Consider the following 16,675-nt stretch of genomic DNA (forward strand, 5'->3'; position numbering starts at 1 on the left):
TGATTTTCCCACCCAAAGTTTGGGTGGTTCCTCCAACCAGGATTATATGTTTTGGAGTATGGGTCATGGTGCTGCCTAGGTGAATTCCCAATGTAGTTGGCTTGTTCCTGATCACCCTTTGCTTCTTCATTCACTCCTTCTTGGGTTGCTGCTGAAGTGGTGATTGCTGCTACTTGATTCCTCTCCATCTTCTTAGTGAGGTCAGCTAATTGCTTGGTAATAATCTTGTTTTGAGCTAGCAGTGCATCCACATTGTTCAGCTTTATCACTCCTCTAGTGTTGCCTCTTTCAGAAGTATAGAAGTAGTCATTCTCTGCTACAGTCTCAATGACATCTATGGCTTCTTCAATGGTCTTCTTCTTGTTCAGAGATCCCCCGGATGAGTGGTCTACTGCCTTCTTTGATTTATACGAAAGGCCTTCATAGAAAATGTGCAACTGCACCCATTCATTGAACATATCTGGCGGGCATCTTCTTGTCAAGTCTTTAAACCTCTCACATGCTTCATATAGAGTCTCACCATCCTGCTGCCTGAATGTTTGTACCTCAGCTCTCAACCTATTGATCCGTTGAGGAGGATAGAATCTTGCCAAGAACTTGTTCACCACATCTTCCCAGGTTGCTAAACTTTCCTTTGGAAAGGATTCCAGCCATTTAGATGCCTTGTCCTTGAGTGAGAAGGGAAACAGAAGTAGTCTATAGGTGTCAGGATGAACACCATTAGACTTCACAGTATCGCATATCCTCAGGAAGGTGGTTAGATGTTGATTGGGGTCTTCTTGGACACTTCCTCCGAATGAACAATTGTTCTGAACAAGGGTGATGAGTTGTGGCTTTAGTTCAAAGTTGTTGGCATGTATGGTTGGCCTTTGGATGCTGCTCCCACAGTTTCCTAGGTTTGGGTTGATGTAAGAACCCAGAACTCTTCTCTCTTGCCCAGCCTAATGCGCTGGACCTTCTCTGCCATGGTTGTGAGCCTCTTCTTCATGATGGTTTTCCATATTCTCATCCATGTCCGGTTCAAAGTACTCTTCCTCTTCCTCAGCACCAACTACTCTCTTTCCTCTTGCTTCCCTCCTTAATCTAAGGAAGGTCCTCTCAGGTTCAGAATTAAAGGAAGTTGAAGCCCCGCTTCTTCTACCTGTCATACAACCAACATGGCACAAGTAAGAAGGATAGGTGTAGATAGTAATTTCTACAGAAATGCTGTTAGCGTGAGTGATGCAATATATCAAACAGTTAGTGGGTTAGTGACTGAATTGTAAACAACTAAGAAAATGGGTAGGGGAAAGGGAAGAAAATAGCTAAACAGAAAGTAAATTACTCAAATGAACTTAAATCAAACAAAATAAAAACAAATGCTCAATCTAGTTATCCACCAATTTAATCATTGTTGATACAAAATCAATCCCCGGCAACAGCGCCATAAACTTGATGCACGGAAACTTGTCCTTTAACAAATCTCCCTCGGCAAGTATACCGAACTGTCGTCAAGTAAAAACTCACAATAGAGTGAGGTCGAATCCTACAGGGATTGATTGGTCAAGCAACTTTAATTGAAAGAATGCTCTAGTTGAGCTAAGGAGAAATTGGGTTGAGAATTGCAGGAAATTAAATGGCGGGAAAGTAAATTGCAGAAAATAAATGACGAAAGGTAAATTGCAGAATCTTAAATGGGGAAGGGGGATTTAGCATGAAAGTAAATAGCAGAAAGTAAAGAGAATGGGTAAGATCAGAAATGGGGAGTTCATTGGGCTTAGGAGATGTTGCATTCTCCGGATCAAGTTCATTTTCATCTCTTCCTCAATCAATGCATTCATTGATCTCCTTGGCAATCTTAAGTGATTGAATTCCAATTCCTTGGTAATTCAATCTCTCAAATCAGATCAATAGCCAATTCCTTGGTCTAATTGCTCATGAGAAGAGATGAAGTATGGTCACTGATTATACCACATGTATTTCCAAATCAAAGTATTGAGAGAATTATATGTCACCATATCCGCCCAAACTCCAATTTGGTCCAACATGAGAAAGTAATTCTAGCATGATCTCTTCATTCCTCTTCCAAGGTTCAGAAGAGATCCAAGTATGAATAGCTTCTTTTCCAAGATAACTACTCAATTGGATGAAGATTGAAAGCTTTCTAGTAAGATCAAGAGAAAAGAGAGAATAAGGATAATGAAAACTATTATTGATCCGTTAAATTACAACAGAGCTCCCTAACCCAATGAAAGGGGTTTAGTTGTTCATAGCTCTGGGAATGAAAAGCATAGATGGAGAGTACATTCTGAGAATTAAACTCAAAGTTGCAGAGAAAGTAAAATACAGAGAGTAATTCTAATAATGCCAAAAAGATTTTCTTCTAGTTCAAAGCTCTCCCTATTTATACTATTCTTCTGATCTTCTAGTTGGCTCTTCAAGTCTTGGACATGGGCCTTTGGATCTTGAGTTGAAGCAGTTATCTTCTTCAGTGGGCTTAGCTTTACTTGCAGAGAGAAAGTGTGAAGTAGGCAGGGATTCTAGCTTAGGACGTTAGTGGCGTTAACGTTAAGTGAAAGTGTGGGTTCGAGAACGTTAGTGGCAATCACCATTTTCAGTAACGTTCCTAACCCAAGGATGCTCCACGTTAACTTCAATGTTAGTGGCATCAACGTGACCACTATCGTTGCCTATTGGTCCTTCGCACACGTTATTGGGACTTACTTTTTTCAATAACTTTGAGAATCCTCCTTTCTTCCTACGTTAGAGTTCACGTTAGTGTGGCTAACGTGACCTTTAACGTAGGCTTGCCACATCTTCGAGAACGTTAGCGACACCTACCTTTGTCACTAACGTTCCAAAATGCCCCTACTTCCCACGTTAGAGTTCACGTTAACTAGGTTAACGTGGCTTCTAACGTGGTATTGCTAGCCATCTCCAACGTTAGTGACAAAGGTGAGTGTCACTAACGTTGGCTCATTATCCCTTTTACTCACGTTAGCTTCCACCTTAATGTAGTTAACGTGGGAGTTAACGTGGCTCATAGTGACAAACGTGAGTGTCACTAACGTTGGCGATTCTTTGCTCCCTCCACGTTAGAGTCCACGTTAACTGAGTTAACGTGGCAACTAACGTGGCTCAAAGTGGCTTAGCTCAACGTTATTGACAAAGGTGAGTGTCACTAACGTTGGTCATTCTTTTGTTTCCCCACGTTAGAGTTCACGTTAACTGGGTTAACATGGCTCTTAACGTGGCCAATATGAGCTTGGTCCAACGTTAGTGACAAAGGTGAGTGTCACTAACATTGGCTTTGTTTTCTTCTTCCACGTTAACTACCACGTTAATGTAGTTAACATGGCAATTAACGTGGGCTATGATGGCTTCGAGGACGTTATTGGCGATTACTTTTCTCATTAACGTTGCAAGCTAGCTCCCCTTCCACGTTAGAGGTCACGTTAGTTAGACTAACGTGGCTGCTAACATGGTTCTTCCTTGCTTCCTTTGTCCTGAAATCAAGCAATAAAGTGCATCAAAGTTCTGATCCAAGTTATGAGACATGCATCATCCAATTTGTTATTCAATTCATGCATAATTCTCATGAATTCATGTAAAAATCACAATGTTAGCTTGAATCAAGATGTAAGTGAAATTCTACCCAAAACTTGCTTATTTCCTAAGAAAGTGCATGAAACTACCCTAAAACCATAAAGAAAAGGTCAGTGAAACTGGCCAAAATGCCCTGGCATCAGAGCTTGGTGGAGTTGGAGTTGAATTTTGGTGATTGAAGCATTGCCCCTTTTGCCTTGTGGATTGCCTTGGTTAATACGTTGAAATTGGCCAAGGTATGGCTTAGGTTTCGCGTAAATAATATATAAAGTCGTGTGAAAACTTAGGTTAAAGTACCATAAGATAAGCTGGAATGATTGTGTATTGGATGTTTAGTAGTAATAAGATGGTTTGAGCATGTGTGGTGTTCACTTGGTTTTGTTATTATTGGAATGATGAATGATAATGTGATGATGTTTGAAGAACTTGTGATCATGGCAATATATATATATATAGGGTGGTATGTTGATGTTTGTTGATAAACTTGTGAAATTTAGGTTGAAGTGGGATGTTATTGAATTAAGAAATGGTAGGATTGTGGAGATTATTGTGATATTGTCAAAAGTGTGCTATATTGATGATTATAGGTATGATGAGTTGGGCTGGAAAGAGTTTTAAAGAGAAAATGAGCTTTTGAGGTTTTTGTGAAAATTGGTTTTTGGCCGAACTTCGGCGACCCATAACTTAGCTTCCGGACCTCCAAATGATTTCAAACTTATTCTGTATAAAAATTGGGTCTGTCAAGCTTACGCTGTTCAAATAACAAAGGAAAAATAATTTAAAACAGAAAAGTTATGCATGTCGAAAGTTTGAGGTTTAAAATGGGGAATCTGCAGGTTTCAAACTTAGTAAAATTTTTGGTAAAACATACGCCCATGCGTACGCGTGACATGAGATTTTTGCGTACGCGTAACACCCTTTGCATATGGTAGTTTCTGCCTCCCACGTATGCGTGCACGTACGAGCCTATGCGTACGCGTCTTGACCTAAACGCGTACCGATGCGTACGCGTGGCCCTATTTTATACGAAACTAGATTTTGATTTTTTAAACCGAATTTTTCTAAACCTCTATTTTCATCTTTTTAGTCTCAAATCATAGTATGAGGTCTAGTATTAGGATGGAGATAGGAAATTGAGATAACTTGGGGGTGAAGTATAGTAGGAAAGTGGTGAAACAAATATGAAAATGAGTATAACTGGAGTATATATGATATCATGGCATGTATGATATGATTTTGCAAAGATTATAATGATATGAATATTATTATGGCATTATATACTCATTTGATCTGAGATACGAGTTTTTCTGGGTAAAGTGCCGTGGCCTGCCACCACGTGTTCCAGGTCAACACTCGATACTCTATTGACTGCACGACGTAAGATATGACTGGGCACTCTAAATTCCCAGGAAGGTTGACCCCTGTTGAGCAATTTTATATATATTTGAGAAAAAGCTATGCATAGACTCTTGGGGATGCGTGTCGGGGGACAGTCCTTGGTTTAGCAAACCGGACTTGTCAGGTTGGCTTGATAACTGACAGATGAGCCTCATCAGCTATAGGACAGGCATACATCATGTGCATTTTGTTTGTTTTGTTTGCTATGCATTATATATATATATATTGCTAATTGTTATACTTGTTACTTGCACTACCTGCCTTCTACTTGTGCTTAAACTTGTCTGTTTGTTTGTCTGTGAAATATCATTAGAGATGGAGGAACGGAGGAAAGGTGGACAGGTTTAGTGTTAAAGATAGGTTTAATTTAAGTTTGGAAATCCTTAGAAACACCTACCCCTTTTATGGTTTCTATTTAATAAATTAAGTTCTTTAATCTGAGTGTTGGCATTCTAAGATTGCCTCTAGGATTCCCAAGACCTTATATATTATGTGTGTGGCACCTTTACCATGCTGAGAACCTCCGGTTCTCACCCCATACTTGTTTTTGTTTTTCAGATGTAGGTCGAGAGGCACCTCGCTAGGTGTCTGAGCTTCTGAAGCAGAGTGGTTCCTGGGTTCTTTTCCTGGGTTCTTTTGTTTATGTATATATTTTGTCCCTCTTAGAGGTTTAAGGAGAGTTAGGGTTTCAGTTATGTATTTTGGGTTTTCCGGATATGTATATATATGTAAATATTCTCCGGCCAGCCTTAGCTTCGCAGGCTGAGTTAGGAGCTTGATATTCTGTACTTTTGATCCTCCATCCCCACTTTCTACTTAGTCACATCTATGATCTCTAGGTTTCCTAGCACGCAAGTAATCTCGTTTCTTGAGCGTTGCACTTTTTATTTTGCGATTTTGTTTTAACTGTTTTTCAAGGCTCCTCGTATATTACTCTCTTTCAAATACTATTATATATATATATATATATATATATATATATATATATATATATATATATTTGTTTTAGAGCTCGTAATACCACACCACCTCTGTTTTACAGCTTAAGCATAAAGTTTTATGTGGTAGGGTGTTACAGGCTGGCATTCAATGCCAGCTATGTGCCTCTCATTGGGCGTTGAACGCCCATTGGGGTGTTCCTACCTGGCGTCCAACGCCAGGTCTGTGCCTCTGTTGGGGCATTCAATGCCAGCTTCAGGCTCCCTGGCTGGCGTTCAATGCCAGCAGTGTGCTCCCTGGCTAGCGTTCAATGCCAGCAGTGTGCTCCCTGGCTGGCATTCAATGCCAGCAAGGTTTTTGCTCCAGGGTGTTCTGTTTCCAGCTCTAACTATTTCTATTTCTGTTCTAACTACTGCACATGATCACACACTTAAACAAATATGAAAATTAAACTGAAATAACTTATATAAACTTAAAGAAAAACAAGAAAACATTAATTATTGATGGGTTGCCTCCCAACAAGCGCTTCTTTAATGTCACTAGCTTGACAGTTAGCTCCTTACGGAGATGGATAGGGGCTCAGAATTTTGTCCCTTACAGTAAACTTCTTGCGTGTGCTCTCATGGATAAGTTTCACATGTTCTAGAGATAGGATCCTATTCACAGTGTGTGGAATAACTAGATTGTCAGTGAAGATGACTCTCATGCCAAGTGAGAGGCCTTCAATGGAGATTTTCTTATCCCTCCAGCCCTTAGGCACTTTCTTTTTGCCATTCTACTTAGAGCTTGATGATGGTTGCTCCACACCAAACTTAGAGTTGGTGTCTGGGGCTCTGTATAACTTTGTACTGAGAGAGAAGGTTGGAACACAAGGTGTTGTACAACTGTTTCTCTGTTTTCAGAGGGAGAGTTAGGGTTAGGCATCTTGAACAAGATGTGGTCCTCCCATAACTGTAGAATCAGCTCTCCCTTTGCTACATCAATGATGGCATTGGCAGTGACTAGGAAGGGTCTTCCAAGAATGATGGATTCATCCTCTTCCTCTCCAATATCCAGGATTATAAAATCTGCAGGGATGTAAAGGTTCTCAACCTTTACCAAGACATCCTCTACATGACCAAAGGCCTTTTTCATTGACTTATCTGCCATCTCTAGTGAGATTCTTGCAGCTTGTACCTCAAAGATTCCCAACTTCTCCATTACAGAGAGTGGCAAAAGGTTTATGCTTGACCCTAGGTCATATAGAGCATTATCAAAGGTAATGGTGCCTATGGTGCAGGGAATCAGGAAGCGTCCAGGATCCGGTGGCTTCTGAGGCAGTTCCTGCTGAACCAAGGCGTTGAGTTTTTTGGTGAGCACTAGAGGTTCTTCCTCTGATGATTCTGTGCCAAACAACTTGGCATTTAGCTTCATGAGAAGTCCTAGGTACCGAGCAACTTGCTCTTCTCTAGTTTCCTCTTCTTCTTCAGAGGAAGAGTATTCTTCAGATTTTATGATCTTCAACCAAGCATTCAAGGAACTTTTAACGGGCTCCTCATGAACCTTGGGTTCCATCATTTCTTCAATAGGAGAGTTCTCAGTGGGCTTGGGGTTACCAACTATCCCTATTGTGGCATTCAATGCCAGGACTTATGTTTCTTTGGGCATTGAACGCCCAGCATGGATGCCTTCACTGGCATTCAACGCCAGTGATGGTGGCTTGTTAGGCGTTGAACGCCCAGTACGGTCTTCCTTACTGGCGTCCAATGCCAGTGATAGTGCCTCCTTGGGCGTTGAATGCCTATTAAGGTCTTCCTTACTGGTATTCAACGCCAGTAATGGTGCTTCTAGGGCGTTGAACGCCCAGTAAGGACTTTCTTACTGGCATTCAACTCCAGAGTATCCCCTTCAGGTTTGGCCTCAGCTTCTACAGTGATGGCTAATACACCACTATTTTATGATATATTTTGGACTGAATTGAGTGGTTTGTGTCAACTAATCTCACAATTATTCATTGAAATTGCATGTTTTTCATTTCCTTCCTAATTTTGTGTTATTATTGAAAACTTGCTTCCGAGGCCTTTAAATTGTCAATTTTTAATTCTCCTTTATTACCATTCGATGCCGTGATCTATGTGTTAAGTGTTTTCAGGTTCTATAGGGCAGGAATGGCTTAGAGGATGGAAATGAAGCATGCAAAAGTGGAAGAAACACAAGAAACTAAAGAGCTGAGCAGCGAGGATCGACGCGCATGCATGGCTGACGCGTGCGCATGAATTGGCGCATCATACAGCAACGCGTACGCGTGACAAGCGCAGAAGTCCAGCGTACGCGTGGCTGACACATACGCGTGACGAGCGTCACGTGCTGCAATTACAGAAAATGCTAGGGGCAATTTCTGGGCTGATTTGGACCCAGTTTTCAACCCAAAAACACATACTATAGGCAGGGGGAAAGGGGAGACTCAAGGGACATTCACTTTCACTTAGTTTTTGTTTTAGTTTTGAATTTTAGAGAAGAAAAACACTACTTCTCCTAGGGTTCTTAGCATTCTTAGTTTTTTGCTTTTGGATTGGATATTGAGAGAGCTGCTACTACCTTCGATTGAAGTCTTCATCGTTATAGTTTGCCTTTCTATCACTCTACTATTTTTTTTTCATTTAATTGCTTGTGGTCATATCTGGATATTATTGATTTTGAATTTATTAATGTAATGAACTATTTTTATATTTAATTCCATTACTTGTTTTATTTCTTTCAATTAATTATCAGCTCTAAATTTGCTTTTATTAATTTAATTTTAATTACCATGTCTCTTATTTATTCCCTTTACATGTTTGTGAAAATGCCATTCATGTTAATGGAGTAGAGATCCCAACTTGGCTTTGGAGTTGATTAATTGGAAACCCTTGAGTTGGAATACTCAAGTATTAGTTTGTAATTGGAAATTACTGGTTAACTCAATTTTCACTAACTCTAATCCTTCCCTGTGAAATGATTAGGACTTGTGGATCAGAGTTAGTATTACCTACTTGACTTTCTTTTATTAGTTAGAGGATCACTAAGTGGAAGAAACAACCTTTTACTATTATACCTGGGAAGGTCAACAAGGATAGAAACTCCAATTAATCTTCTCCTAGCCAAGATCTTTTATTTCAAATACATAACACCTCTTGTCATTATACATTGCATTAATTTCTGCTTATTTAATTTTTCCGTTCTCAACCTTAAAAATACTCAGAAAATTCCTGATCAATAATTTACACCGCTGTGTCAACGCTTTGGGAAATGACCTGGGAATTCTACGACCAGTTATTTAATTTCAATTGTGACACAAACTAAATTGATAGTGAGAATTTCGTTGGTTAAGACTGTACTGACAACGTTGCTTTCATTAGAATTTCTTAACCGACATTTTTTCACCGATCAATATTTGGCGCCGTTGCCGGGGAGTTGCGACAGTGTGCTAAATTATTGGTTGGTGTAAATATTTTTATATTTACATAATTGCATTTTATTTATTTTATTTTTATTTTTATTGGTGTGTTTTCTGTTTATTAGTAGTAGTTTTATTATTAAATTTTCTTAATATATTTTATTACCATGAGCTCTATGTTTCTTTCATTGAATGACGCGTTCATTACCGGATCCGAGCTTAGCCACATTTGATCCTGAGATTGAAAAAACTATTTCACGTATTAGGCGAGTTCGGCGTCGGTTAGACTCTGAGGGTGGTGAAGGGGTTTCACTCAATTCACCAGTCTTATATGAGGTTGAGTCTGAAGCGTTATTTGAGGAAGAAACTAGCTCATCTTCTACTGATTCTATTGACACTTCTTCTATTGATTTAAGTGTAGATACTATGGCGGAGCCTAGAAGGATTACTCTCCAGGAAGCAAGAGCTCCGGACTTTACACTACAACCATATCAAGCACGTCATCCAAATTTGGCTATGGATTTTGGACTGAAGACTGCATTGATTAATCTACTGCCTAAGTTTCATGGGCTACCTGCTCAAGAGCCTATCAAGCACCTTAGAGATTTTCAGACAGCTTGCTCAACTACTAGGCGGCATGGTGTGAATGAGGCTACTATTTGGTTATATGCCTTCCCATTGACTCTCGAGGGAAAGGCAAGGGAGTGGTTCTACACTCAACCGGAAGCTATTGTTACTAATTGGAATTTGCTCAGAAAGGAATTCCTGGACAAGTTCTTTCTAGCAGAGGTTACAGATAGACTGAGGAAGGAAATTTCCTGCATCCAAGGCGAATCAGAGACTCTCTACGAGCATTGGGAACGCTTCAGGAATCTCCTAGACTCATGTCCCCATCACAAGATTGACCAGTTGGTGTTGATTAGCTATTTCTGCCAAGGCATGAAGCCTCAAGACAAAACCATCTTAGATGCTGCAAGTAATGGCTCTCTGACGAAGTACAAGATGGTGACAGAAGCATGACAATTGATCACTGATCTAGCTGAGTCTACCCGAAATGCAAGGTAAAGGAATAATCATCCCAAGGCTATTGCGGAAGTTTCCTCTAGTAGTGAGACCGCTTGATAAACCACTATTTTATGGTTTATCTTGTGCTAAATTGAGTGGTTTTTATCAACTCTTTGCATACTTTTTCATACAATTTGCATGGTTTTAAATCCTTCCCAATTTTATTCTATGATTGAAAACTTGCTTCCTAAACCTTTAAATTGTGTATTTTTAATTCCCCTTTATACCATTCGATGCCGTGATTTGTGTGTTAAGTGTTTTCAGGATATATAAGGCAGGAATGGCTTAGAGGATGGAGTCGAAGCTTGCAAAAATGGAAGGAACACATGAAATAAAGGAGATGACCAGTGAAGATCGACACGGACGCATGGCTCACTGGTGCACAAAATTGTCATCTCAGGCAACAGCGCCAAAAAACTCTGTACGCACGTCTTAATAAATCATTTTTCATTCACAACTTCGATACAACTAACCAGCAAGTGCACTGGGTCGTCCAAGTAATAAACCTTACGTGAGTAAGGGTCGATCCCACGGAGATTGTTGGTATGAAGCAAGCTATGGTCACCTTGTAAATCTCAGTCAGGTGGATAATAATTGATAATGGAGTTTTCGAAAATAAATAATAAATAGACAGAAAATAAAGATAGAAATACTTATGTATATCATTGGTGAGAATTTCAGATAAGTGTATGGAGATGCGTTCGTTCTTCTGAACTTCTGCTTTCCTGCTGTCTTCATCCAATCAATCTTACTCCTTCCCATGGCTGGCTTTATGTAAGGACATCACCATTGTCAATGGCTACTTTTCATCCTCTCTGTGAAAATGGTCCGATGCGCTGTCACTGCATGGCTAATCATCTGGAGGCATCACCGTGGTCAATGGCTGCATCCCATCCTGTTGTGAAAATGGTGCAAATGCTCTGTCACGGCACGGCTAATCATCTGAGGTTCTCGATCATACTGGAATAGGATTCACCCTCCTTTTGCGTCTGTCACTACGCCCAGCACTCGCGAGTTTGAAGTTCGTCACAGTCATTCAATCCCAGAATCCTACTCGGAATACCACAGACAAGGTTTAGACTTTCCGGATTCTCAAGAATGCCGCCATCAATCTAGCTTATACCACGAAGATTCTGATTAAGAGATCCAAGAGATAATCATCCAATCTAAGGTGGAACAGAAGTGGTTGTCAGGCACGCGTTCGTGGGGGAATGATGATGATTGTCACGTTCATCACATTCATGTTGAAGTGCGAATGAATATCTTAGAAGCGGAATAAGTTGAATTGAATAGAAAAACAGTAGTACTTTGCATTAATTCATGAGGAACAGCAGAGCTCCACACCTTGATCTATGGAGTGTAGAAACTCTACCGTTAAAAATACATAAGTGAAAGGTTCAGGCATGGCCGAATGGCCAGCCCACATGATCTAAGAACCAGACGTCCCAAGATGTCTAATACAATAGTAAAAAGTCCTATTTATACTAAACTAGTTACTAGGGTTTACAGAAGTAAGTAATTGATGCATAAATCCACTTCCGGGGCCCACTTGGTGTGTGCTTGGGCTGAGCTTGAATGTTACACGTGCAGAGGCTCTTTCTGGAGTTGAACGCCAGGTTGTAATGTGTTTTTGGCGTTCAACTCTGGTTCGTGACGTGTTTCTGGCGTTTAACTCCAGACTGCAGCGTAGAACTGGCGTTCAATGCCCTTTTGTGTCGTCTAAAATCGGCCAAAGAAAGGACTATTATATATTGCTGGAAAGTCCTGGATGTCTACTTTCCAACGCAATTGGAAGCGCGCCATTTTGAGTTCTGTAACTCCAGAAAATCTACTTTGCGTGCAGGGAGGTCAGAATCCAACAGCATCAGCAGTCCTTCTTCAACCTCTGAATCTGATTTTTGCTCAAGTCCCTCAATTTCAGCCAGAAAATACCTAAAATCACAGAAAAACACACAAACTCATAGTAAAGTCCAGAAATGTGAATTTAACATAAAAACTAATGAAAACATCCCTAAAAGTAACTAGATTCTACTAAAAACATACTAAAAACAATGCCAAAAAGCGTTTAAATTATCCGCTCATCACAACACCAAACTTAAATTTTTGCTTGTCCCCAAGCAACTGAAAATCAAATAGGATAAAAAGAAGAGAATATACTATAAATTCCAAACTGTCAATGAAATATAGCTCCAATCAGATGAGCGGGACTTGTAGCTTTTTGCCTCTTGAATAGTTTTGGCATCTCACTTTTCACCATTGAGGTTCAGAATGATTGGCATCTATAGGAACTCAGAGTTTAGATAGTGTTATTGATTCTCCTAGTTCAGTATGATGATTCTTGAACACAGCTACTTTATGAGTATTGGCCGTGACCCTAAGCACTTTGTTTTCCAGTATTACCACCGGATACATAAATGCCACAGACACATAATTGGGTGAACCTTTTCAGATTGTGACTCAGCTTTGCTAAAGTCCCCAATTAGAGGTGTCCAGGGTTCTTAAGCACACTCTGTTTTTTCTTTAGACCTTGACTTTAACCGCTCAGTCTCAAGTTTTCACTTGACACTTTCACGCCACAAGCACATGGTTAGGGACAGCTTGGTTTAGCCGCTTAGGCCATGATTTTATTCCTTTAGGCCCTCCTATCCACTGATGCTCAAAGCCTTGGGATCCTTTTTATTTGCCCTTGCCTTTTTGTTTTAAGGGTTATTGGCTTTTTGCTCTTGTCTCTTGGTTTTAAGAGCTTTTGGCTTTTTCTGCTTGCTTTTTCTCTTCTTTTTTTTTTTTTCTGCAAGCTTTTGTATTCACTGCTTTTTCTTGCTTCAAGAATCATTTTTATGATTTTTCAGATTATCAAATAACATGTCTCCTTGTCCTCATTCTTTCAAGAGCCAACATATTTAACATTCATGAACAACAACTTCAAAAGACATATGCACTGTTCAAGCATTCATTCAGAAAACAAGAAGCATTGTCACCACATCAATATAATTAAACTAAGTTCAAGGATAAATTCGAAACTCATGTACTTCTTGTTCTTTTGAATTAAAACATTTTTCATTTAAGAGAGGTGATGGATTCATAGGACATTCATAACTTTAAGACAAAGTTACTAAATACTAATGATCATGTAATAAGACACAAACATGGATAAGCACTTAACATAAAGAAAACGAAAAACAGAGAATTTAAGAACAAGGAATGAGTCCACCTTAGTGATGGTGGCGTTTTCTCCTTGAGGACCCAATGATGTCCTTGAGCTCTTCTATGTCTCTTTCTTGTCTCTGTTGCTTGATCCCTACTGATTTTGGTGCTCCTATCCTTAGTTGCTCCCAATAATTGTGTGGGAGAAAATGTATCCCCTGAGGTATCTCAGGGATCTCTTGATTTGCAGTCAAATATTCTACCACTGAGCTATGGAAGCTTTTGTCTTCCCTTTTCTCATCTTTTTCTCTTCTTTTTTTTTCTTTTTTTTTTTTTGAGGTTTCTCTGGCCTTAGGTGCCATCAATGGTTATGGAAAAGCAAAAAATAGCTATGCTTTTACCACACCAAACTTAGAATGTTGCTCGCCCTCGAGCAAAAGAAGAAAGAATAGATGAAGAAGAAGATGTGGAAAAAAACTAGGATTATTAGGAGGGAAGGTGGGGATCCTGTGGGGTCCACAGATCCTGAGATGATCCTGTGAGGTCCACAGATCTTGAGGTGTCAAGGATTTACATCCCTGCACCAATTAGGCATGTAAAATGCCTTTGCATGCAATTCTGGCATTTAAACGCCGAATTGATGCTTGTTCTGGGCGTTCAACGCCCAGATGCAGCATATTTCTGGCATTGAACACCAGCTTCATGCTTGTTTCTGGCGTTCAGCGCCAGCTCCATGCTCTGTTCTGGCGTTGAACGCCAGACAGATGCTCCTTACTAGCGTTTGAACGCCAGTGAACTCCTCCTCCAGGGTGTTCTATTTTTTTATGCTGTTTTTTATTTTTCTTCAATTTTTTCAGTTGTTTTTGTGACTCCACATGATCATGAACCTATGAAGACATATAACTAATAAAAAATATAATTAGATAAATAAAAATTGGGTTGCCTCCCAACAAGCGCCTCTTTAATGTCAACAGCTTGACAGTGGGCTCTCATGGAGCCTCACAGATGTTCAGAGCATTGTTGAGACTCCCCAACACCAAACATAAAGTTTGGATATGGGAGTTCAACACCAAACTTAGAATTTGGTTGTGGCCTCCCAACACCAAACTTAGAGTTTGACTGTGGGGGCTCTAGTTGACTCTGTTTTGAGAGAAGCTTACTGTGCCTCTTTCCCATGTTTACAGAAGGATGTCCTTGAGTTTTAAATTCAAGGGAGTCCTCATTCAATTGAAGGACTAATTCAGCTCTGTCAACATCAATCACAGCTCTTGTTGTGGCTAGGAAGGGTCTTCCAAGGATGATGGATTCATCCTCATCCTTCTCAGTATCTAGGATTATGAAATCAGCAGGGATGTAAAGGCCTTCAACCTTTACTAACATGTCCTCTACTTGTCCATAAGCCTATTTTTTGGAATTGTCTGTCATCTCTAATGAGATTTTAGCAGCTTGTACCTCAAAGATTCCCAATTTCTCTATTACAGAAAGCGGCATGAGGTTTATTCCTGACCCCAGGTCACATAGAGCCTTCTCAAAGGTCATGGTGCCTATGGTACAAGGTATTAGAAACTTTCCAGGATCCTGTTTCTTCTGAGGCAATCTCAGTTGATCCAATACATTTAGTTCATTGGTGAGCAGGGGAGGTTCATCTACCCAAGTCTCATTACCAAATAAATTGGCATTCAGCTTCATGATTGCACCAAGGAACTTGGCAACTTGCTCTTCAATAACATCCTCATTCTCTTCAGAAGAAGAATACTCATCATAGCTCATGAAGGGCATAAGGAAGTTCAATGGAATCTCTATGGTCTCTAGATGATCCTTAGAGTCCTTTGGTTCCTCAAAGGAAAACTCCTTGTTGATCACTGGACGTCCCAGGAGGTCTTCCTCCTTGGGATTCACGTCCTCCTCTCCCTCTTTGGATTCGGCCATGATGGTTATATCAATGGCCTTGCACTCTCTCTTTGGATTCTCTTCTGTATTGCTTGGGAGAGTACTAGGAGGGGTTTCAGTGATCTTCTTACTCAGCTGGCCCACTTGTGCCTCCAAATTTCTAATGGAGGACCTTGTTTCATTCATGAAACTTACAGTGGCTTTAGACACATCAGAGACTAAGTTTGCTAAATTAGAAGTATTTTGTTCAGAGTTCTCTGTCTGTTGCTGAGTGGATGATGGAAAAGGTTTACTATTGTTAAACCTATTTCTTCCACCATTATTAAAGCCTTGTTGAGGCTTTTATTGATCCTTCCATGAGAGATTTGGGTGATTTCTCCATGAGGGATTATAAGTGTTTCCATAAGGTTCACCCATGTAATTCACCTCTGCTATTGCAGGGTTCGCAGGATCATAAGCTTCTTCTTCAGAAGATGCCTCTTGAGTACTGTTGGATGCAGCTTGCATTCCATTCAGACTCTGAGAAATCATATTGACTTGCTGAGTCAGTATTTTATTCTAAGCCAATATGGCATTCAGAGTATCAATTTCAAGAACTCCCTTCTTCTGAGGTGTCCCATTACTCACAGGATTCCTCTTAGAAGTGTACATGAACTGGTTATTAGCAACCATGTCAATGAGTTCTTGAGCTTCTGCAGGCGTTTTCTTTAGGTGAATGGATCCACCTGCAGAAGTATCCAATGACATCTTAGCTAATTCAGACAGACCATCATAGAATATATCCAGGATGGTCCATTCTGAAAGCATGTCAGAAGGACACTTTTTGGTCAGTTCCTTATATCTCTCCCAAGCTTCATAGAGGGATTCACCTTCTTTCTGTCTGAAGGTTTGAACATCCACTCTAAGCTTGCTCAGCTTTTGAGGAGGAAAGAACTTGGCTAAGAAAGCCTTGACCAGCTTATCCCAAGAGCTCAGGCTATCCTTAGGTTGAGAGTCCAACCATATTCTAGCTCTGTCTCTCACAGCAAACGGGAAAAGTATGAGCCTGTAGACTTCAGGATCTACTCCATTAGTCTTAACAGTATCACATATCTGCAAGAATTCAGTTAAGAACTGAAAAGGATCTTCAGATGGAAGTCCATAAAACTTGCAGTTTTGTTGTATTAGAGAAACTAATTGAGGTTTCAGCTCAAAGTTGTTTGCTCTAATGGTAGGGATGGAGATGCTTCTTCCATGTAA

General features: G+C 40.1%; 2 non-coding genes across 2 annotated transcripts; both read left to right on the plus strand.

Moving 5' to 3' along the window:
• Positions 1 to 453: 453 nt before the first annotated feature.
• Positions 454 to 560, plus strand: LOC112725145 (small nucleolar RNA R71). Its single transcript, XR_003164271.1, has one exon. It is a non-coding gene; the product is annotated as a small nucleolar RNA R71 (small nucleolar RNA).
• Positions 561 to 16,237: 15,677 nt separating this feature from the next.
• LOC112725908 (small nucleolar RNA R71) lies at positions 16,238 to 16,345 on the plus strand. Its single transcript, XR_003164988.1, has one exon. It is a non-coding gene; the product is annotated as a small nucleolar RNA R71 (small nucleolar RNA).
• Positions 16,346 to 16,675: the final 330 nt, after the last annotated feature.

The sequence above is a fragment of the Arachis hypogaea genome, chromosome 11 (assembly GCF_003086295.3).
Source record: "Arachis hypogaea cultivar Tifrunner chromosome 11, arahy.Tifrunner.gnm2.J5K5, whole genome shotgun sequence".
NCBI lineage: Eukaryota > Viridiplantae > Streptophyta > Magnoliopsida > Fabales > Fabaceae > Arachis > Arachis hypogaea.